The 24,249-nt window shown below is 37.1% G+C and overlaps 1 long non-coding RNA gene across 5 annotated transcripts; it reads left to right on the top strand.

Annotated features, from left to right (window-relative positions):
* Positions 1–20,353: 20,353 nt before the first annotated feature.
* On the top strand, positions 20,354–23,073 carry LOC115718492 (uncharacterized). Of its 5 annotated transcripts, none has more exons than XR_009686261.1 (4): positions 20,354–20,707; positions 20,969–20,982; positions 21,089–21,259; positions 21,968–22,286. It is a non-coding gene; the product is annotated as an uncharacterized LOC115718492 (long non-coding RNA). The 5 variants fall into 5 exon arrangements; XR_009686260.1 differs by lacking the exon at positions 20,969–20,982 and adding an exon at positions 22,838–23,073 and having other exon boundaries at positions 20,358–20,707; positions 21,968–22,090; XR_009686259.1 differs by lacking the exon at positions 20,969–20,982 and adding an exon at positions 22,838–23,073 and having other exon boundaries at positions 20,361–20,707; positions 21,968–22,061.
* Positions 23,074–24,249: the final 1,176 nt, after the last annotated feature.

The raw sequence follows: 24,249 nt of genomic DNA, 5'->3' as shown, positions 1-24,249 counted from the left end.
ACTTACACTTGGAGTAAGTGTTATGTTCTTTCCAGAACATTGGTAAAGTATACTGGTTTCGAATGCATGGAACATGCATTGGACAGGACCGATATTGAACTTGGTTAAAGATATTGTAAATTTACCGTTGTATCTTTTCAAGTCAATGTCAGAAGTTGATCTTAGATTAAGAGAATCTAAATCCTGATATGCTTAGGCTCAATCTCAGGAGTGCTATTCTTGTTCTTTGATTTATTAGTTAAAGCCTGTTTTGAGTCAGGATAATACATATATTTTGGGAACATGATAGCATAACTGAATAGGGAGTGCTAAACATAAATATGGAAATCTATAGCTTCTACTGGTGTATAGAAGTAAAGTGATGATTCCTTTTGAGCTTAGTTAAATAGAAGTAAATGGATGAGCTCTTGTTTCAGTGACTATATATTAGATCACTAAAACATCATTTACAGGTAACTAAGTGTTCAAATGGGCAAAATACATTGAGGGGTGTAAACGGTAAATTGGTCCCGTCTCGATGTAAATCATCTATATAGAGGATCTCTAAATCACATTAAGATTATAACAATGGTTAAATGAGATAGCATATTGATATCGTGAAACATATGATATGCTCTATATAAGTCTGAGAGTGCAATTCCAAGTTCTAAGAGTGGATTCAACGAGGAATTAATAAGTTAGGGATTTACTTGGTAAATCGGTTCAACTTATTGGAAGCTCAGAATATAGATCCATGGTCCCCATTCTAGTTGAGATTATACTGTTTGTAGGACTCTATAATTGATTTATGATTAATCAATTATAATTCTAAAGGTTAGACTATGTCTAATTTGTGAATTCTCACAGTTTAGGGATGAAATCGTAAATAATAGGGTTTCTAGGTTTAATTATTAATTATGAGACTTTGCATGTCTGAATTAATAATTAAATTTTAAATGGCAATATTATTTAATAATCTATTTTAGTTATTAAATAATTGGTTTTGGCATTTAAATGATTAGAATTGGAAAAATGACATTTTTGGAGAAATAGAAATAAAATTGAGGAAACTGCAAAATCAATGGGAGGCACATTCATACCATGGCCGGCCACATCATTGCCTTTTCCCAATTATTATTTTTCAATTTAATTTGTCATTTAATTGCTAATCAAAGCCTAGCCTAAATAGGAAAGTGGTGGATCACACTAAATAAGGCAGTTATTCTATTACACAGTAAAAGAGGAAACTGTTTATTTGGAAAGTTGTGGTCTTCTCTTTTCCTATTTATACCAGCCCCTCTCTTCTCTTTGTATGCATGTGTTGCTTGAGAAACTTTGCTCTGCAAAGTGTATCACACGAAAATAAGAGAGAAAACAAAGAGAGATTTCGAAATTCCCTAGTGAGAGAGAAGTGCCCACTCACATCATTCAGTATCTCATCATAGTTTGGAAGACTGTGAAGGATCACATCCAACTGAAGAACTTTCGGGCTCAGATCTTGATTATACTCTGCTACAGACAGGAATCAAGGGTTAGAGATCTGAGTGGAAGGAGACATAATTCCGCTGCAATCACTGTAAGTTATTCTTAACTTTTATGTGTTTAGTTCATCGTTTTAGAAGTTCAATATTAGGTTGTTAAATCAACATACTTGCAATAGATCTAAGATCCTGGATAAATATAATACCAACAGAAACTCCTTAGCTGATGATCTTTCTTCACGATCTTCCTCACTATGATTGAGGTATTGCTTGCTGTGTGTGGGCACTACTCTAATAACTAAGGTAATTTTGAAATTCTAAGGAAGAAGAGAGAGAGAGAGAGTGGCTGCCAAGGTAGAGAGAGAAAGGCTCAGGTTTTCTAATTCAAGAGTGTAATTTTCCTGAAACCTTCACTATCTATTTATGGCATTCCACAAGGGTTAGGTTTGAATTATTTGGCATTAAAATAATAAAAATATCAGTTTAAAATGCCTACAAAAGTGGTCGGCCATGGCTTGATGGATTTGGGCCTTCCTTTTTGCAATTTTGCAATTTTAACACTTTTGTATCTGATTTTCTCAAAAATGCCAATTTTCTAATTCAACCACTTAAATGCCAATTCTAACTATTTAATAACTATAAATAATTATTAAATAATATTGTCATTTATCATATTTATTAATTGAAATATACAAAGTATCATAATTAACAAATATGCCCCTAATAACTCTTTCTTTATAATTTCGCCCTTACTTAGTGAAAATTTCACAAATAGACATAGTCTAATTTGTGAATTATAATTGATTAATCAAAACCAATTACATGAGTCTTACAAACAATATTATCTCAACTAGTGCGGGGACCATGGGTCTATATAACCAAGCTTCCAATAAGTAGATCAAGAATTTAGCACTAAAATTAACTAACTTATTAATTCTTCGTTGAATCCACGCATAGAACTTAGAATTGCACTCTCAGTATATAGAATGCTCTATATGTTCCACCATATAGACGCATCATTAGTTATCCATTGTTATAATCCTAATTTGATCAATGATCCTCTATATGAATGATCTACACTGTAAAGGGATTAGATTACCGTAACACCCTACTATGTATTTTATCCTTAAAACACTTGACCCCGTATAAATGATATTTTAGCTTATGTGAAATGAGTACTCCACCATTTATGTTCGTTTGGTCAAGCTCGAAGGAGATCATCCTTTGCTTACTATTCGTGTAAAGCCCGCTTAGTTAATTTGGAAATTAGCAGTTGTTTATGATTAATTATGAAATTATTTATAGCTATTTAAATAATTTATTATACGGTTATTTATGTTATTCAGTAGCTTGCATATTTTGCATTTCCGGCGTCCGGTATTTTGGAACTCGGCGTTTGGCTCAGTAGAAATCACAACTTAGTATGTTAGTAATTTGGGGACGGGTTTTAGACATTGGGAATGTCGGGAATGGCCGGGAATTTAGAATTTCCCAAAAATACCCCCTTTAGTGCGATTTATGTGATTTTATGGTGGAGGGGCAAAATGGTCTTTTTGCCCCATTAGTGTTTTGTCTTATGTGAGTTTATTATTTGAAAAATAAATGATTATTTATGTGTTTTTTTGGCTGAAATGGATTTATTATAAGCTATGTGATTTATATTCCTTTTCACAAAAAGAAAAAATTCAACACTTAGCAAAAAATAGAATTTTCAAAAGAAACTCTCTCTTTCTTTCCCTTCCATTTTCGGCCAAGCATTGAGCAGCAAGGAGTGGGTTTTCTCCTTTGATTTTGGCTTGTTAATTCATCTTCTCTTAAGGTCCTTTGCAAGCTAGGTTAGCTCACCTTCTCCCTTCTCTAATTTCTTGAGTTTTGGTGAAAAATTGTTGAAATGCATGCTTGAATATTTGTTGTTGTTGCTGCTGAAATCTGGTTGTTGTTTCTGAGTTTAAGCATGTTAATTGATGTTAATTGAGCTATGTTGAAAGCATGTTGGATAGATTGTTTAAAGCTTTAAGTTTTCATGTAAAAAGTTATGAGTTTTTGAAAGAAAAGGTTCAAATTGTTGCTGTGTTGTTGCTGTAGTTTCTAATAGTTTTCAGAGGTGATTATATGCTAGTTTGAGTAGAATTAACTAGGTTTGAATGCATGTTTGTGGGATTTGCTCAAGTTTGAGTTTAGAACTCAAAGCTTGAGCTTTAATGGTGAATTTTGTTTCTGTGGTTTCCGGGTTAGTTTGTTGCCTTAGATTTGTTCTTTGGGGTGTTTAGAGCAGGTCTGGAAGGTTTGGAACCAATTGGGGTTGAATTGGTCGAGTTATGGAAAATTTGGTTTGCTGCCTGCGAGGAACCGGAATTCCGGATGAGGGTCTGAATTTTCCAGAACCGGAATTCCGGTTGGGCAACCGGTCTACCGGTTGGGGAAAATTCAGGGACCCTAGTTTTCCTCGTTTTTATGTTTTTAGGGGTATTGCCATGCTTTTTATCGATAGGGAAACTTTTAGTTCCTAGTTTAAGTCCCCGGGAAGTGATTTAGCGTGTCACTTATAGCGTTGTGATTTTTATGGTTTAGGAGCCGATGTCCGCCGTTCAGCTTCAGTTCCAGTCAGGTTGACCGGCACACCTGAAATCGGAATCCAGGTAAGATTAGTATAACAGTATGCATATGTAGATTACATGTTTAGCGAGCATGTGGGAAGCCTATTAGATTACATTAGTTGTATGTTGGCTTCGAACCATCCAACCCTGTCACGTCGGTACAGGCTGGAGTATGACCAGCAGCCGGAGTATGACCGGTTTGACCGATCAGGCTGACACTTGGTTGGTGGTTCCGTGCTATTGACGTATCCCGCCGGTACAGGCTGGAGTATGACCAGCAGCCGGAGTATGACCGGTTCGACCGATCGGGAGGATATAGTAACACGTCGGTACGAGCCGGAGTATGACCAACGGACGGAGTATGACCGGTTCGACCGATCAGGTGGTTACGTGTCAATAGTACCGTCCCTATGAACGTTCGGTAACTCGGTACCATGTTGGACATGGCGATGGTGGCTCGGTACCATGTTGGACATGGCGGTGGCGGGACTCGGTATCGTGTTGGACACGGCGAGTTAGAATTATGTATGATATTATTATGCTTTTCTTACTGAGTCTGTCGACTCACAGTTTATGTTCATGTGTAGGTAAAGGCAAGGCTATAGCTGATGGACCGTGAGCGAGCTTATGAGATTGTACATGTCGGGGCGGTTAGGCCTGGAGCGTACGATCCTCGGGATAGCAAGGCTGAATTTTGTAACTGGTCGTTAGACGACTTTTAATTTTATGTAATAGCTAAACAGTTAAAACTTTTGTAAATGATTTTATAAATCGGGATCCCGAGTCTTTTGTAATATGGTTTATAAGTTTTATTAAAAAGCAAAATTTTAATTAATCACGTTTTTCCATAAACCTCGTTGATTAGCAACAAGCTGCACAGTATGTTTAAAAATCACGTAATACGCCTAAGGTAGTTAGGGTGTTACAATTTGGTATCAGAGCCGCCAGGTTGTCTTCCGAAGATCGTCACGACATGTACAATCATCATCAGCAGTTAGCTCGGTTCACGGTTCAGTAAGCCTTTATTGCTTTAGTAGTTTATTTTATTCAGTTATGAAAAAAGAAAAGCCTGTTAGGAAGCATGTTAGTAGCCTGATAGTAGAATAGGCGCATGTTTCGTTTTTAATTTCCAAATTAAGCGGCATTAGTAAGCTCGCCTTGAATACGACCTGATATGCCAACTCTTGGTTTCGCAGGCGGTTCTAACTAGATGGACGCCAGGCGGACTACCAGGAGTCAGGGCAACTCCGTAGGGTCGAATCAAGGACAGGGAGCTCAGTTTCCCCCACCTGCTAGGGGCCGAGGTAGAGGTCCCCGAGGCAAGGCTCGTGGCCGGGGTGATGAGAACCCGCCACAGGCTGCCCAGGCTCCCCCAGCCGATCAGGGAGCCCCGAATTGGGAGTTGCGGTTTGCGGAGATGCAAGCCCGGATCGAAGAGCAAGACCTCGAGATTCAGAGGTTGAGACAGCAGGGTGCTCCTGCAGTTCCAGTGCCCGTAGTCCCAGTGGCACCTGCCCCTGCTGCCCAGGCCGAGATAGTGGTGGCGGCCCATAGATTGGAACCATTGTATGAGTGGTTCCGGAAGCAAGCACCTCCGATTTTCCTGGGAGGTCCGGACGTGATGAAAGCCGAGCAATGGCTGACGGTGATCACCAAGATACTGAATTTCATGGGTGTCACCGGTAACGACAGAGTGGTGTGCGCCACGTTTCAGTTCCAGGAGGACGCTTTGGTATGGTGGGACATGGTGTCTCAGATCCATGACGTCACCACCATGACCTGGGAGAGGTTCCAGGAACTCTTTAACGCGAAATACTACAATGAGGCGGTCAGAAGCGCCAAGAGGAAAGAGTTCGTTCACCTGACCCAGCGGGAGAACATGAGCGTCACTGAGTATACTACTCAGTTTGATCGGTTGGCGAGGTTAGCCTCGGGAATTGTGCCAACCGACTTCAGCAAGAAGGAGAAGTATCTGGACGGGTTGAATCCCAAGATCGGGCATGATTTGATGATTACCACAGACGACAGCACCACCTATGCTCAGATGGTGGAGAAGGCACTGCGAGCTGAGGGCGCAGTGGGGTGCATGTCGGGAATCGGCCCGGTACTCGGTTAGTGGCGGAGCTCCTACCCCTCTGCATCGGGCTTTAGCGGGGAGTAGTGGTTCGGCCATTGATCGAGGAAGAGAGCACCCACTCGCTTCGGTGGCTCGAGTCAGAACAAGAGGTTCCAGGGGAACCAGAACAGAGGGAGTCGTCCAGGTGGTACTGAGACCCGATTCTCCTATCCCGAGTGCCCTATCTGCAAGAGGCACCATCGGGGCGAGTGCAAAGGTCAGGGATGCTTTCATTGTGGCATGCCCAGACACTTCAAGAGGGAATGTCCCCAGCTCCGATCAGAGGCACCGAGAGCTCCAGCGATACCCACTCCAGCCAGGGTGTTCGTTATCACGCAGGCTGATGCAGATGCCAGCCCATCAGTTGTCACAGGTCAGCTTTTTATTAACAACTCGCTATATTCAGTGCTGTTTGATTCTGGGGCTACACATTCTTATGTGGCGGCCGAGTCTTTAGTAAATTGGGTAGACCCTATGATAGATATGAATCGGGGTTTGGAACCACTGTTACCGGCGGAGAATTGGTTATCTCCAATAGGTGGATTAGGTCTATGCCGATCAGGATAGATGGTAGAGAGTTAAGCGCTGATCTGATAGAGATGAGCTTAGTCGAATTTGATATTATTTTAGGAATGGATTTCCTATCTAAATATTCGGCGAGCATTGACTGTAAAAGGAAGATGGTGGTCTTCCAACCGGAAAGCGAAGAACCGTTTGTATTTGTGGGTTCAGTTCAGGGATCTCGGATTCTGGTGATCTCGGCTATGTCAGCGAGAGAATTGTTGCACGGCGGGTGCTTAGGGTTTCTGGCCGTGGTGGTGGACACCACTCGGCCAGACACCATTCGGCCAGAGGACATCAGAGTGGTTCGGGAATTTTTGGACGTTTTTCCCGAAGAACTTCCAGGGTTACCACCTCAGCGGGAGATTGATTTCGTGATTGACTTGGCACCAGGGGTGGAACCGGTTTCCAAAGCCCCGTATAGAATGGCTCCAGCTGAACTTAAGGAATTAAAGATTCAGCTCCAAGGGTTGCTTGACATAGGGTTCATTCGGCCCAGTGTGTCACCCTGGGGAGCCCCGGTTTTGTTCGTCAAGAAGAAGGATGGATCTATGAGGATGTGCATCGACTACAGGGAATTGAACAAGCTGACGGTGAAGAATAAATATCCATTACCTAGGATCGACGACTTGTTCGATCAGCTTCAGGGGAAGACGGTCTTTTCTAAGATTGATCTCCGTTCGGGTTATCATCAGTTGAGAATCCGAGAGGAGGACATTCCAAAGACGGCTTTCCGCACTAGGTATGGACATTACGAGTTTCTGGTTATGTCGTTCGGACTAACCAATGCTCCTGCAGCATTCATGGACCTGATGAATAGAGTATTCAAGGATTTCCTCGATATCTGTGTGATTGTGTTTATCGACGACATCCTCGTGTACTCTCAATCAGAAGAGGAGCATGAGTTACATCTTCAGATGGTACTGCAACGGCTTCGAGAACATAGGCTTTATGCCAAGTTCAAGAAATGTGAGTTCTGGCTATCTCAGGTGTCCTTCCTAGGGCACATTGTGAGTAAAGATGGGATCAAGGTGGATCCCGGGAAGATTGAATCCGTCAGGGATTGGCCGAGACCGAAGACAGTGACAGAGATCAGAAGCTTCTTGGGTTTAGCTGGGTACTACCGTAGGTTCGTGGAGGGGTTCTCCAAAATTTCAATGCCCCTAACCGAACTTACAAAGAAGAATCAGCGGTTTATCTGGTCAGATAAGTACGAAGCTAGCTTTCAGGAGCTGAAACAGAGATTGATTACGGCTCCGGTACTAGCTTTGCCTTCGGATAAGGAGAAGTTCGTAGTCTACTGTGACGCATCCAAACAGGGTTTGGGGTGTGTATTGATGCAAGCCGATCGGGTCATCGCTTATGCCTCCCGTCAGTTAAAGGATTATGAACAGCGATACCCGACTCATGATCTAGAATTGGCCGCAGTGGTTTTTGCACTGAAGATATGGCGGCATTACCTTTATGGGGAGAAGTGTGAGATCTTTACCGACCATAAAAGTCTCAAGTATTTCTTTACTCAGAAAGATTTGAACATGAGACAAAGGCGTTGGTTGGAATTAGTGAAGGATTACGATTGCGAGATCCTCTATCATCCCGAAAAAGCCAATGTAGTGGCCGATGCCCTGAGCAGAAAGGGTCCCGGGCAAGTAGCTAGCATGATTCAGATCTCACCTCAGCTAGCAGAGGATATGGTTAGATCCAGCATTGAGTTTGTGGTAGGTCAGCTTCACAACTTGACGCTGCAATCTGATCTGTTGGAAAGAATAAAAGTCGCTAAGATGACAGATCCGGAGTTAGTGAAAATCCGAGATGAGGTATTGGCTGGTCAAGCCAAGGACTTTTCAGTGTCAGACAGTGGGATGCTTTTGTATAAAGCCAGGGTTTGTGTTCCGAACAGTGTGGAACTTAGGAATGAGATCTTTGAGGAGGCTCATTCTACCCCGTATTCTCTGCATCCCGGCACCACTAAGATGTACCAAGATTTGAAACCGTACTTCTGGTGGAGCGGTATGAAGAAGAATTTGGTAGAATTCGTATCGAGATGCCTCACTTGTCAGCAGATTAAGGCTGAACATCAGAGACCCGGCGGGGGTTGTTGCAGCCTCTAACCCTACCAGAATGGAAATGGGAAGACATTACGATGGATTTTGTGGTCGGGTTACCTAGGACCACGGGTTTATTTGATTCCATCTGGGTAGTGGTGGATCGATTTACGAAATCTGCTCATTTTCTGCCGGTTAGAACAACATTTACAGTGGATCAGTTGGCAGAGTTATATGTCAGAGAGATAGTGAGACTTCACGGGGTACCGAAGTCTATAGTTTCGGATAGGGATCCGAAGTTTACCTCCAAATTTTGGCAAAGTTTGCAACGGGCAATGGGTACAAAGCTAAAATTCAGTACAGCATTCCATCCTCAGACAGATGGTCAGTCCGAAAGGACAATTCAAATATTGGAGGATATGTTGAGAGCCTGTGTTATGGACTTTGAAGGCTCATGGAGTAAGTATCTACCGTTGATAGAATTCTCTTACAACAACAGTTATCAGAGTACGATAGGGATGGCTCCCTATGAACTGTTGTACGGTAGGAAATGTAGATCCCCTATCCCTTTCCGGGATGAGACAGGGGAGAGGAAATACCGGGGTCCAGAGTCAGTTCAGCGGACCAACGAGGCGATAGAGAAGATAAAAGCTAGAATGCTTGCCTCACAGAGCGGACGATGAAGAGTTACGCGGTCCGAAACGCAGACGTTGAGTTCCAAGTAGGGGAACATGTGTTTTTACGGGTATCTCCGATGAAGGGGATTAAACGTTTCGGGAAAAGAGGCAAGTTATGCCCTAGATTTACAGGACCTTTCGAGATTCTCGAGAAGATAGGTCAAGTGGCATATCGGTTAGCATTGCCTCCAGCCTTAGCAGCAGTTCACAACGTATTCCATGTCTCGATGTTGAGAAAATACGTTTCAGACCCCTCTCATATACTCAGTTATGAGAGTCTTCAGCTTCAGCCAGACATGACTTATGAGGAACAGCCAGTGCAGATCCTGGATAGAAAGGATAAAGTCCTTCGGAATAAGATCATAGCATTGGTCAAGGTTCTCTGGAGAAACAGTAAGGTGGAAGAAGCCACCTGGGAGCTAGAGTCGGATATGAGAGCTCAATATCCAGAGTTATTCAGGTTAGATTTCGGGGACGAAATCCTTTTAAGGGGGGGATAGTTGTAAAGCCCGCTTAGTTAATTTGGAAATTAGCAGTTGTTTATGATTAATTATGAAATTATTTATAGCTATTTAAATAATTTATTATACGGTTATTTATGTTATTCAGTAGCTTGCATATTTTGCATTTCCGGTGTCCGGTATTTTGGAACTCGGCGTTTGGCTCAGTAGAAATCACAACTTAGTATGTTAGTAATTTGGGGACGGGTTTTAGACATTGGGAATGTCGGGAATGGCCGGGAATTTAGAATTTCCCAAAAATACCCCTTTAGTGCGATTTATGTGATTTTATGGTGGAGGGGCAAAATGGTCTTTTTGCCCCATTAGTGTTTTGTCTTATGTGAGTTTATTATTTGAAAAATAAATAATTATTTATGTGTCTTTTTGGCTGAAATGGATTTATTATAAGCTATGTGATCTATATTCCTTTTCACAAAAAGAAAAAAATTCAACACTTAGCAAAAATAGAATTTTCAAAAGAAACTCTCTCTTTCTTTCCCTTCCATTTTCGGCCAAGCATTGAGCAGCAAGGAGTGGGTTTTCTCCTTTGATTTTGGCTTGTTAATTCATCTTCTCTTAAGGTCCTTTGCAAGCTAGGTTAGCTCACCTTCTCCCTTCTCTAATTTCTTGAGTTTTGGTGAAAAATTGTTGAAATGCATGCTTGAATATTTGTTGTTGTTGCTGCTGAAATCTGGTTGTTGTTTCTGAGTTTAAGCATGTTAATTGATGTTAATTGAGCTATGTTGAAAGCATGTTGGATAGATTGTTTAAAGCTTTAAGTTTTCATGTAAAAAGTTATGAGTTTTTGAAAGAAAAGGTTCAAATTGTTGCTGTGTTGTTGCTGTAGTTTCTAATAGTTTTCAGAGGTGATTATATGCTAGTTTGAGTAGAATTAACTAGGTTTGAATGCATGTTTGTGGGATTTGCTCAAGTTTGAGTTTAGAACTCAAAGCTTGAGCTTTAATGGTGAATTTTGTTTCTGTGGTTTCTGGGTTAGTTTGTTGCCTTAGATTTGTTCTTTGGGGTGTTTAGAGCAGGTCTGGAAGGTTTGGAACCAATTGGGGTTGAATTGGTCGAGTTATGGAAAATTTGGTTTGCTGCCTGCGAGGAACCGAAATTCCGGTTGTGCATCCGGAATTCCGGATGAGGGTCTGAATTTTCCAGAACTGGAATTCCGGTTGGGCAACCGGTCTACCGGTTGGGGAAAATTCAGGGACCCTAGTTTTCCTCGTTTTTATGTTTTTAGGGGTATTGCCATGCTTTTTATCGATAGGGAAACTTTTAGTTCCTAGTTTAAGTCCCCGGGAAGTGATTTAGCGTGTCACTTATAGCGTTGTGATTTTTATGGTTTAGGAGCCAGTAATCCGCCGCTCAGCTTCAGTTCCAGTCAGGTTGACCGGCACACCTGAAATCGGAATCAAGGTAAGATTAGTATAACAGTATGCATATGTAGATTACATGTTTAGCGAGCATGTAGGAAGCCTATTAGATTACATTAGTTGTATGTTGGCTTCGAACCATCCAACCCTGTCACGTCGGTACAGGCTGGAGTATGATCAGCAGCCGGAGTATGACCAGTTTGACCGATCAGGCTGACACTTGGTTGGTGGTTCCGTGCTATTGACGTATCCCGCCGGTACAGGCTGGAGTATGACCAGCAGCCGGAGTATGACCGGTTCGACCGATCAGGAGGATATAGTAACACGTCGGTACAGGCTGGAGTATGACCAGCAGCCGGAGTATGACCGGTTCGACCGATCAGGTTGTTACGTGTCAATAGTACCGTCCCTATGAACGTTCAGAACTCAGTACCATGTTGGACATGGCAGTAGTGGCTCAGTACCATGTTGGACATGGCAGTAGCGGGACTCAGTATCGTGTTGGACACGGCAGTTAGAATTATGTATGATATTATTATGCTTTTCTTACTGAGTCTGTCGACTCACAGTTTATGTTCATGTGTAGGTAAAGGCAAGGCTATAGCTGATGGACCGTGAGCGAGCTTATGAGATTGTACATGTCGGGGCGGTTAGGCCTGGAGCGTACGATCCTCGGGACAGCAAGGCTGAATTTTGTAACTGGTCGTTAGACGACTTTTAATTTTATGTAATAGCTAAACAGTTAAAACTTTTGTAAATGATTTTATAAATCGGGATCCCGAGTCTTTTGTAATATGGTTTATAAGTTTAATTAAAAAGCAAAATTTTAATTAATCACGTTTTTCCATAAACCTCGTTGATTAGCAACGAGCTGCACAGTATGTTTAAAAATCACGTAATACGCCTAAGGTAGTTAGGGTGTTACAATTCGCCAGATAGAAGCTATAGATTCCATGTTTATGCTAGCGCTCCCACTCAATTGCACTACCGTGTTCCCAAAATGTACGTATCACCCTGACCTAAAAGTAGGCTTAACTAACAAATCAAAGAACACGAATAGCCTTTCAAGATTGAGCCTAATCATAACAGGATTAAGAACATTTGATCTAGGATCAATTTTGCGATATTGACTTGAATAGATTTTACGGTAAGTTTAATTAAATCTAAGTCAAAGTTTAATATTGGTCCCTTCCGATGCATACTCCATGCATCCAACCTGAGCTTTACTTTAACCAATATTCTGGAAAGAACATAGCATTTCTCCAAATGCAAGTAAACTCTTGTTGTAGATTATCATATCAGTAAAACCCTGTGTCTGATAAATCTAGAAAACTTTATTCACATAGTCATGTTTACTTTCCAATGTGATGACAGCACAATAAACATGATCAAGTATGTGAAAAGGGTTTAAGATGAATTTATAAATCAAATAGACAAGCAATTGATAAAGTGAACCAAAACATACACAAATGAATGAAAAATACTTCTGTTTCTTTATTGATGTTGAATAAAATAGATTACATTGAAATGGAGTTTTATTTAGGGCATAAAATCTAACAAACTCCCACTTGCACTAATATAAAACTAATTAGTACATATCAATTAATCCTAAATTCTGACGGTGCTTTTCAAAGGCTGTCACGGCCAGGACTTTGGTAAATGGATCAGCTAGGTTGTCCTTTGTGTCAACTTTCTCAACTAGTACATCCCCTCTTGCCACGTATTCTCTGATAATGTGATACTTCCTTTCAATGTGTTTGCTTCTCTTGTGGCTTCGAGGTTCTTTAGTGTTTGTTATTGCTCCATTGTTATCACAAAGTAAGACCAGAGGCTTCTCCATTCCAGGAACAACACCTATACTGGTGAAGAACTTTCTTAGCCAGACAAGTTCTTTAGCAGCTTCAGCTGCTGCTATGTATTCAGCTTCCATAGTTGAGTTCGATATCGCGGTTTGTTTAGCACTTCTCCAAACCACTGCTCCACCCCCAAGAGTAAACACCATCCCAGATGTAGATTTCCTGTCTTCAAGACTTGCCTAGAAATGTAGCCTATGGGATTTAAAGCACCACCCTTGTAGACTAACACAAGATTCCTTGTACTCTTCAAGTATTTCAGAATATACTTAACTGCATTCCAATGTTCATGTCCTGGATTAGACTGATACCTGCTCACAATTCCAACTGCATAGCAGATGTCAGGTCTAGTGCATAGCATTGCATACATTAGACTTCCAACTGCAGAGGCATAAGGAATTTTTGCCATGTCCTCTATCTCTTGAGGATCAGTCGGAGACTGTTCCTTAGATAGACGAATACCATATCTAGAAGGCATGTTTGCCCCATTGGTGTTGTTCATGGAGAATCTCTCTAAGACTTTGTCTATGTAGGTTGTTTGAGAGAGAGCAAGAGATCTGTTCTTCCGGTTTCTAATAATCTGAATACCAAGAACATAGGCTGCTTCACCCAAATCTTTCATATCGAATTGAGTGTTGAGCCATTCCTTGATGTGAGTCATTTTCTTAACATTGTTTCCAATAATCAAAATGTCATCAAACATAAAGGACCAGGAATACTACTATTTGGTCTTCCTTGAGTTGGTAAACACAAGGTTCATCTTCATTCTGAAGAAAGCCGTAGGTTTTGATGATTTCATCAAACCTTTTGTTCCATGAGCGAGAAGCTTGCTTAAGTCCATAGATAGACCTATTTAATTTGCAAACTTTCTTTTCCTGCCCAGGAAGAACATAACCTTCTGGTTGCTCCATATAGATGGTTTCTTCAAGTACCCCATTAAGGAAGGCAGTCTTGACATCCATTTGCCAGATTTCATAATCGAAAGCAGCAGCTATGGAGAGAAGAATTCGGATGGATTTAAGCATGGCAACAGGACTAAAAGTTTCCTCATAGTCCACGCCTTCTCTTTGGGTATAACCCTTGGCTACAAGTCTAGCTTTAAAAGTTTCGACTTCGCCTCCAGCTCCTCTTTTCTTCTTGTAAACCCACTTGCATCCTATCGGGTGATAGTCGTCAGGTGCGTCTACATATTCCCAGACTTTGTTCTTTTTCATGGAATCCATTTCTGAATCCATGCCGGCCGACCATCGTTTCCTTTGCGGACTAGCCATTGCCTGTTTATAGGTTAATGGATCGTCATCAATACCGTCACCTACGACCGTATTGATTTCACCATCCAAGCCATAACGAGCAGGTTTTGTTGAAACCCTCCCACTACGACGAGGTGCGGTGATCTTCTGAACAGAAACTTTAGTAGTAGATTTCTCAGTTGGTTCAACTGAGGGAGTGGGATTGTCCTCTTCACGTGTGGAAGAGAACGGAACATTGGAAGGACTTATATCTAAAAGCATTTCCTCCAACACTACTTTACTTTGTGATTTGAAATTTTTAATATAGTCATCTTCAAGGAAAGTTGCGTTTGTAGAAACAAACACTTTATCATCCTTGCGACTATAAAATAGTCTACCCCTAGTCTCTTTAGAATTACTGACAAACATGCAAACTTCAGTTCGTGACTCAAGTTTGCCGTCTTTCTTTCTTAAGATATGAGCAGGGCACCCCCAGATTCTGTAATGGCGTAAACTAGGTGTACGACCAATCCATAGTTCTAAAGGTGTCTTAGGGATTGATTTAGATGGAACAACATTTAAAATGTCGGTTGCCATCTGAATTGCATATCCCCAGAAGGACGTAGGTAGAGTTGAAAAACTAAGCATGGACCTAACCATTTCCAAAAGCGTGCGATTCCGTCTTTCTGCAACTCCATTTTGCTGTGGAGTGCTAGGGGCGGTTAATTGGGATTCATTTCCAAGTTCAATTAAATGATCTTTGAACTACATATCCATATATTCTCCACCCCTATCAGTTCGCAAGATCTTTAATGATTTACCTAACTGGTTTTGGGCCAATGCATGAAATTCTTGAAACTTTGCAAATGTTTCAGATTTCTTATGCATAAGGTAAATATGTCCATATCTAGAGTAGTCGTCTATGAAAGTGACAAAGTACTCATAACCACCTCAGGCTTTGACATTCAAAGGTCCGCAGACATCGGAATGCACTAACCCTAGGGGTTGTTTGGCACGCTCTCCCTTTGCAGAGAAAGAACGTTTGGTCATCTTTCCTTCTAGGCAAGATTCGCAAACATGTAATTCACCTAAGACGACATTTTTCAATGGACCGTCTTTGGTTAGCCTGTTTAGTCTGTCATAGCCAATGTGACCCAAACATAAATGCCATAGATATGTTTCATTATCATCAACGATCTTTTGCTTTTTGTGGTTTCTAGGTTTAGCTACTTTAAAAAGTTCGTTAAGTAGGGCAAATGGTGTTTCTAGTCTAAGAACATAAAGCCCCTGTTCCATGGATGCAACACAAATCTGAATGTCATTTCGAGAAATGGTAGAACCAGAACTCAAAAAATCTAATTTGTATTGTTGCAATTGTAAGCATGAAACAGAAACCAAGTTTCTACTGAAATTTGGAATGTATAAGACATTGTCTAATTCCAAAATTCTGTTTTGAAACTTGAGTTTGGCTTTTCCTCTAGCTCTAACCGAAACCATTTCGCCATTACCAACTTTAAGTTTCAACTCTCCGAATTTCAAATAATTCCAATTCTCAAGCAATTGCAATGAACAACTTACATGGTTTGTAGACTTAGAATCAAGAATCCAAATGGATTTATCATTCTCTAACACACATGATTCGAAGACTAAAGCATTACTGCTTATTCGTTTGTTAATTGTTGTTCTTGCTGGTTCATTTTGTTGTGAAGTATAACTTGAGGAAGTGGAATCACTTTCTCTTATCTTCTCAACTAAGCTTGAAGTAGTAGGATTTATGGAGTTATGAACTATTTGCTCTTCAGAGTGAACAATTCCTAGCTTACCTGCTTTCTGGAATTTGAAGTCCATCATGAGCATATGTGAAGTATTACTCTGAGAAGGAGTTTATACCTTCAGGTTCAATTGCTAAGATATTAACTAGGAGTGGAATGGGAAGGGGATTATAGACACTACAACACATCAATAAAACAGAAGTAAGATTTTGGTTCAAAATTCATACACAAGTTCAGAAAATAACAAGTAATGACATATGTTATAGAAATACTAAATCTAATATAGTTTATTTTCCAAGGTTTCCAACATAATGAAATACAGTGTCCCGGTAGGCGAGAGTCAAAGATAACATTAGTTGAATAGAGTTGTCAGCTCATCTAAAATTAAACATTTTAGCAACCTTTTATTCGATCAAAATGAGAATCCAACGTTGTCTCGGTAGGCGAGAGTCAAGGTTATTCTCATTTTATGAGCTTCCACCATTGTTTCATGTTTTATGAGTTTATCTCTAAGTAGTCACCGTAGGGGAGAGTCTAAATAGAGACGAAAACTCACAAAACACTTATCAACTGAAATCTTACGGTGTTAAAAGTGTTCAACGAATAACCATCCATAGGGGGACGAAGTCTAGCGTCTCGAGGTTATATTGAAAAAATTTAACTATTGTAAGACCAACAATGGAGATCGAATATCTTTTGATTAAAAGCTCATTATTTTAAAAAAACAAATATATGTATTTTGTATAATCAATTTATTCGATATTATAATAATGAAAAATTACAAATTAAAGTTGGTTTAAATAAAAAATCAACTTCAATTAATTTTCAATTATTATTTAATTTGAAAAATAAATTCAAATAAATATCGAACAAGTTCCATAATATAATATGAAAAATTACAAATCAAAGTTGGTTAAAGTAAAAAATCAACTTTAATTAATTTTCAATTATTAATTAAATTCGAAATAATAAATGGAACAAATTTGAAAATATCTTGTTTAAGTTGTTTTAGAAGAATCTAAAAAATCAACTTAAATATCTTTCAAATCAAATTTAATTAAATTAAAATTAAGTTGTAACCACTTAATTTGAAGATATTCCATTTTAAGTTAATATTCGAAAAGATATTAACCTAAAAAATATCTAAAATATTCCATTTTAAGTTAATATTCGAAAAGATATTAACTTAAAAAATATCTAAAGAATCTTAATAACCAATGCCTAAAATTCCTCAACTTAATTTGAAATTTTAAATCCAAAAGATATTCAGATTTAAGTTGGTTAGTTGTAGATAACTAAATATCAACTTAAATAAGAATATTTAATGAAAAATTTAAATTAAGCTTCAGAAAGAATCTAGATGGTTATAATTCTATATTTAATTAAATACAAGAAAATACATATAGTTTAGCTTAGAATATAAAATTCTTTAAACTATGGTTTTCTTAAATTAATTTCAAAATAAATGAAATTAATTATGTTGCTAATCAATTTTATTAGGTTAAACTAGTGTAATTAACCTAGTACACTTATTCAAATCACGCAAATGGGCCTTCACAATTGGGGTGGTTCATGTGAGGGGGTGCTGGGTTCAGTATGTCGTACCCACTTCTATGGCTCCCAACTCTCACACAAGGCCCAAAAAAGAGGAATTTAACCTTAAAATGAACAACTGTTATTAATTGAATAAGCCCATAAACTAAATGGGCCTAAATAAAATCTATCAAGAACTATGATATTTTATTTAGCAACATTAACCTATATGCATCTATAATGAAATTAAACACATAGGCTCACACAGGCACACTTTTGGATGGGTCCTATCATGTTGCTAGGTCATACACAGATGAAAGAAGATTGTAAATATACATGTTACAAATTATTAACTTGACCAAGGGAGCCATCAGATCATTAGATCTGGCAAAAAGTAACCATATCTATTTGCAATCAAGTAATAATAGGTTTTGAAAGCTTACACACAAGCTAAAACACATACTCCTGCAACAAGGATAGCTGGATAGTTGGATGTAGGATTTATTTAATTTTAAATTAAATAATTAATTTCGAAATAATTATTTAAATAAAAAAAAATATTTTCGAAAATTTAAATTTTTTTTTTGAAGAATTCTAAATTTAAAAAAAAAAATTAAATTTAAAATTAAACCTACAATTTTGAAAAATTAGGTTTCAACCAACCTAAATATCATGTCAAAATTTGCTAACTACTTTTAAAATTTAAATGTTATTTTATAAATAAAAATTAAATAAAAAATTAAAAAAGATAAATGAATATCTTTTTCAGATTTTAAATGTAATTTAAATAAATAAAATAACAAAATTTAAAAGTTAGCAAAATATCTTACTTCATTTAAAAAATTACATGATTATAATTATCTTATTTTAAATTTAAGTAAGGTCAAATTATAAAAAAAAATAATTTAAAAAAAATTTAAAATCTGACCTTAAATTTAAAAATAAGATAGACTATTAAGCAAATAAGATAGATACTAACTATTTTTAAATTCAAATTACACTAATATCTTGAATTAAATTTAAAAAATATTAAATTAATTCATAATGATAATTAGAATTGAATTAGGAATAGTAATAGTATAAATACAGAACTACTCAAAAAATCGGAAGTTAATTCCATGAAAAAACGAAGAAAAACAAAAAAATTGCGAGCTGTACGGACGGGATGCAGTGCATACCCGTCCGCGCGCACAGGAGGGTGACATGGGCGAGGTTTCTCGGCGGTTTGGGAAATCAGCATGATTTTCGCGCGCGCAGGAGAGTTTCAGCTCAACCCTGATTTTTTCGAAACTTCAAAAAATCATAACTAATTCAAATTAAATCGAAATTGAGTTATGTAAAAAAGTAACTTGCTTAATTTTTTCCATAATATCCAATAAAAATAATTCCAGAAACAGATATTCAATTATTTTTCACGAAAATTCACAAACATCAATCAATCATCAAATAACACTCAATACAACATGATACCATCCAAAAACATCAAACAATCGTTTTAAAGTCCAAATTTCTTGCAAGTAAATCAATTACCATGGCTCTGAGGCCAGTTGTTGGAATTATTTTACCAGGATCTTAGTGTTGGGTTTTATGCCCTAAATAAAACTCATTTCATATAATCAGATTTACTTATTAATAAAGATCAGAAATAACATTTTATGTTGCATGGTTCACATGATTTATTTCATGATTATATGTATATAATGTATGAATTCTTTTTAAGTCCAGAACATATGTGTTGGTTAAAGATTATAGTGTTGTCAGCACAGTGGAATATAATCTTTATTATATGTTCAAAAGTTTATTCCCTGATTTGTCAGAACACTGGATTTAGACTGACATGGTATAATCAGCGATAGGTATTCTTACACCTTGGAAAAGTGTTATGTCCTTTCCAGGACATTGGCAAAGTTTACCAGTATCAGATGTATGGAGTATACATCGGAAGGGACCGATATTGAACTTTGATTAGATATATTAAAATTTACCGTAATATCTATTCAATTCAATATCACATGTTGATCCTAGATCAAATGATCTCAATCCTGATATGGTTAGGTTCAATCTCAAGAGTGTTACTCGTGTTCTTTGATTTGTTAAGTTAAGCCTACTTTTGGGTCAGGGTGATACTTACATTTTGGGAACACGGTAGTGCAATTGAGTGGGAGCGCTAACATAAATATGGAATCTATAGCTTCTATTTGGCAAATAGAAGTAAAGGATGATTTCCTTCGAGCTTAACCAAACGAAGATAAATGGTGGAGATCTCTTTTCACTTAGCTGCACTACTACAAAAAGCCTTATTTGCGTCGGTCAACGCGTCACACCAAAATGGTTGACCGAAGTAAAAAATAGGCAGAGATTTTATGCTTCAGACTATAACTGAAGCTAAAAAATACCAATTAGCGTCAGCTCATACCCAGACGCTAAAAGAAGAACCGAGGAAAAAAGTAAAAATTTTAAAAACTATCTATTATATTTTGCTTCGGTGAAAAAGTAAGGTCAATTATTTTTGCTTCGGTTTAAAAATGAGGTTAATACATTTGCCACGGTTATCCACCGAAGCAAATAGGTTTAAGTTTTGTAAAACTCAATTTTCACAAATAGGATTTCATTTGCCTCTTTCCCACTGCTTTGTGTTTAATGTATGAGCGAATTTCAAAAAAAAAAAAAAAAACAAAAACAAAGAACAAAAACAAACAAAAAGAGCGGGGTCTCAAAATTTTGGGCGCCATGTTTTTTAACTTTTCTTTTTTCACTATCTCGCTTATACTCTTCTTCATTTTAGGGTTTTCTTCTCTGTTTAAGAACTAAATTACATTTGGGGTTTGTTTCCTTTCACTCTCGCTTATACCATCTACATACAGTATTACGATTTTCTTTCTCACTAATTCTGTAACAAAGAGAAGTCATGGAGGGTAATAGAACCATTAGAGAATCATCGCTTAGTTTCTTCCACCATTGATGGCTCCTTAATTCTCCAAACACGTAAGTTTCAAGCATCTATTTCATTTTTATTCTGTTATGTTTTCTATAACAAAGTTTTTCTCTAAAATAGATATGCATGCCTCTCATACTCTTGAATCTATGAGTTTTTTTTTTTAATTTTATTTTAGCATTCATGATCTGTACCCTTTTCCTATATATACATATATATAATTTTTAGATTTCGATACAGCCCTCTTTTTCTTAAACTTTTTTTTTTCCTTAAAATTTTGACCTATTGGGGTTTTTGATCTATCTCTCTAGGATATCTCTCCAAGGTAAGCCTATCTTGGCTCTGGTTTTTTTTTTTTTTGTTTTTTTTTTTAAATTGAGAAAGAGAAATCGAGACTAATTTGGAAAGAGAATCTGTTTGTGAGAATGGAGTTGGAGGAAGATATGGAGGTTTAAGCTGACACGGTGTTTAAAGCTCTTGAAATTGACATCGAATACAAGTTTGACGTTATACGGTTCATTGATTTCACTCGGGAGAAAACTCAGGCAAAGGCTTCTGAAGTTGAGTTGTGCTTAAGTTTGCTAAATGCTACCTTTTTTCTCGTGAGTCTTTAAAGCTTCTTGTTTTTTCTCCATTATGTTGATTCTTGCTCTTATATGATTGCTTACCTAAACCATGTATTGATTAAAACTTTGATTGCTTTTTTTTTTTTGTGGCATAATGCTAAGTTTTTCTGCATTTTTCATTTTTATATTTTGGCTATTCTAGATTTTGAGGCAAAGATTTTTCTCAAAGAGGTTTTTTCTTGGTAAAAGTGAACGTTTCATCTGAATTAGATAAAGGGAATCTGAGTTCTTCACTTTATGGCAGTTGTCTTGTTTGTGAAAGTAAGAAATTTTAGCAAATGATGTGTATAATGCAGACAATGTGTATGATTGTAGATTATGAAGAATTGTAAAAAGGTTGTTTATGTGATTTACACTTTTACAGGAAGCTTTGAATTAACCAGATTTGATATGTTTAGGTGATCAAGTTAATGCCAGGGTGTTATTCACCATATTAAAGATTACTGATATTTACAAGTGTTCTTTACATTTATGTTGTTATTTTTAGTGAACCCAATTGACAATCTAGTTGAAAGTACTAGCTTTTAGCACGATGTTTATAATTATGTATATTAGTTCTTTCATGATATTTATTCGCCACATGCTTATTTACCCAAGTAATCAAGAAATAATCACAAGTCTACTTTACCATCTTGCCATAATGGCAAGTCTAATTAAATTTGTAAGCTTTTTCATTTTTCACAGGATGGCTTACCAAGTAACAAACCAGAAGGTAAAACTAATTCTTAGGTGAAAGCATCTTGCAATAGGAGCTCAGCTTTAATGAAGCCAACAACAAGTAAGCAAAATTGACCTGCTCGTGAGTTGGTAGGTCCAAGTACTTCCTTCAGATCAAAGTGATTATAGTTTTTCTCACTTAATCTTATTTGTCTTTATAATTACAATCGAAAAGTAGGAGAAATAATATTTGAGCTAAAATTATTAATTTTATGTGTATGTTTATTAGATTGTTCATTGTGAATTTAGTTACTCAAGGTTCTATGCTGAAATAGTATATTGCTTATTCTTTCTCGGTGGCTCTATAAGAATAAGATTATTCATGGTGATACACAATTGGATTTTAAATGGCATGGTCACTAAGTGGTCAATTGATTATTTATGTGTACACATAAAGTTATATATGTAGTGTTGTCACCGAAGTTAAAATGCATATATGACTGTTTCCAAAGTTGAATTGTTGTTGTTCCTATTTGCCTTTTTGGCAAGTAGAATATTATATTTGAAATCATATTAAAATATGCATGTTATACAATGTTAGTTGTTGCACTTATTAATTGGCACCATTAGTTACAACATGTACTTATTATTTGTTTGAGAGAAAGATATTTTACTTTATTAATTAGTTTCGGTGTCTTTTCTCTTGTTTTTTTTTTTTTCATTATGAAACTTTTAAAATGGTATGAAGGCTAGCTTAACAAAGTGATTGAAATTTTGCAATGTATATTATCGTTTGTTGTTGTGTTCTGTCAAAGAAGAGTCTCCCTCTTACTGTTATTATCACTGCTTCTTCTCCAATTATAGATTCTAATGAAAATCTTACTGAACCATCTGTAGAAAATGCTTTTGCCATTTAGGCTTCCACCCGAAAGAGAGAACGATTTCTAAGTTAAAACAGTTCATCAGGTCTTCTTCATGCTTTGTAGTTTCCATTTCCATTTGGGGTATCTATATATCTATCTGTGGCACTGAAAAAATACTTATATATGATATCAATATAGGAAATTGAATGCTGAGATTGGTTTCTTGTTTGTGAATTTCTTATCATTTATTTAAGTCAAGAATTAATTTTAGATTTTGAGTGTTTGGGATAGATTTTGTTTTGTCTAAAATCTTTTGGTCTTCTTGTTCTTCATATTGGAAGTAAAAACTGTTCACTTTTGGTGTAGAACTAATATCATTAACAATGAGCAAATGAGTAGAAAATATCATCATTAACAACCTTTTGTTCATTTTCTCTCTTTTTAACGAAATCAAAATGGTGTTCAATAAAGATTGAACATGTTTGGAGGTGCAAAAGAAAGAGACTTTGTACCAAAGGAACTTGTTCAACTTTTGCGTTTGGGAAACCCTGAAATTGTATTTTTTTTAATGTTGCAATTGCTTGTTTCAGAAAATATTGTGGTTGATTAATGTAGGAATTTATAAGGGGTATTTATTTTTGGTAGGAATTGTTTTATTTTAGATTTTTTTTTTATTTTTTCTAAAATGTTTTTGCTTCAGTTCAGTATCGAAGTAAAAAACAATTAGCGTCAGTGCACTAATTTTTTACTTCGGTTATGAATTGAAGCAAAAACCTTTCTTTTTTGCTTCGGTTCATAACCGAAGCAAACAACTAATTAGCGTCGCTTCATAACTGAAGCAAAAAAATCAGTATTTGCGTCTACGGTTATAACGTCGGTTACACCAACTGAAGCAAATACTTTATGTGTCACTTAAAAACTGAAGCAAAAAGTCCTTTTTGTAGTAGTGCTGAAATATCATTTATACAGGGTTAAGTGTTTTAAGGATAAAATACATTGAAGGTGTAGCGGTAACAGTAGTGCCTTTTCAATGTAGATCATCTATATAGAGGATCATTGATCACATTAGGGTTATAACAATAGATAACTAATGACGTGTCTATATCATGGAACATATAGAGCGTTCTATATGATTGAGAGTGCAATTCCAAGTTCTAAGTGTGGATTCAATGAAGAATTAATAAGTTAGGGAATTTACTTGGTAAATTTGGTTCGACTTATTGGAAGCTCGGTTATATAGACCCATGGTCCCCATACTAGTTGAGACCATACTGCTTGTAAGACTCAGTTAATTGATTTTAATTAATCAATTAAAATTCTAAAAGTTAGACTATGTCTACTTTATGAATTTTCACTAAGCAAGGGCAAAATTGTAAAGAAAAGAGATTCTAAGTTTATTTATTAATTAAGAGACTTTATATGTCTAAATTAATAAATATATTAAAT

The sequence above is a fragment of the Cannabis sativa genome, chromosome 2 (genome assembly GCF_029168945.1).
Source record: "Cannabis sativa cultivar Pink pepper isolate KNU-18-1 chromosome 2, ASM2916894v1, whole genome shotgun sequence".
In the NCBI taxonomy this organism is placed as follows: Eukaryota; Viridiplantae; Streptophyta; class Magnoliopsida; order Rosales; family Cannabaceae; genus Cannabis; species Cannabis sativa.
The sequence above is the reverse complement of the archived record's forward strand: the minus strand, read 5'-3'. Positions and strand labels throughout refer to the sequence as shown.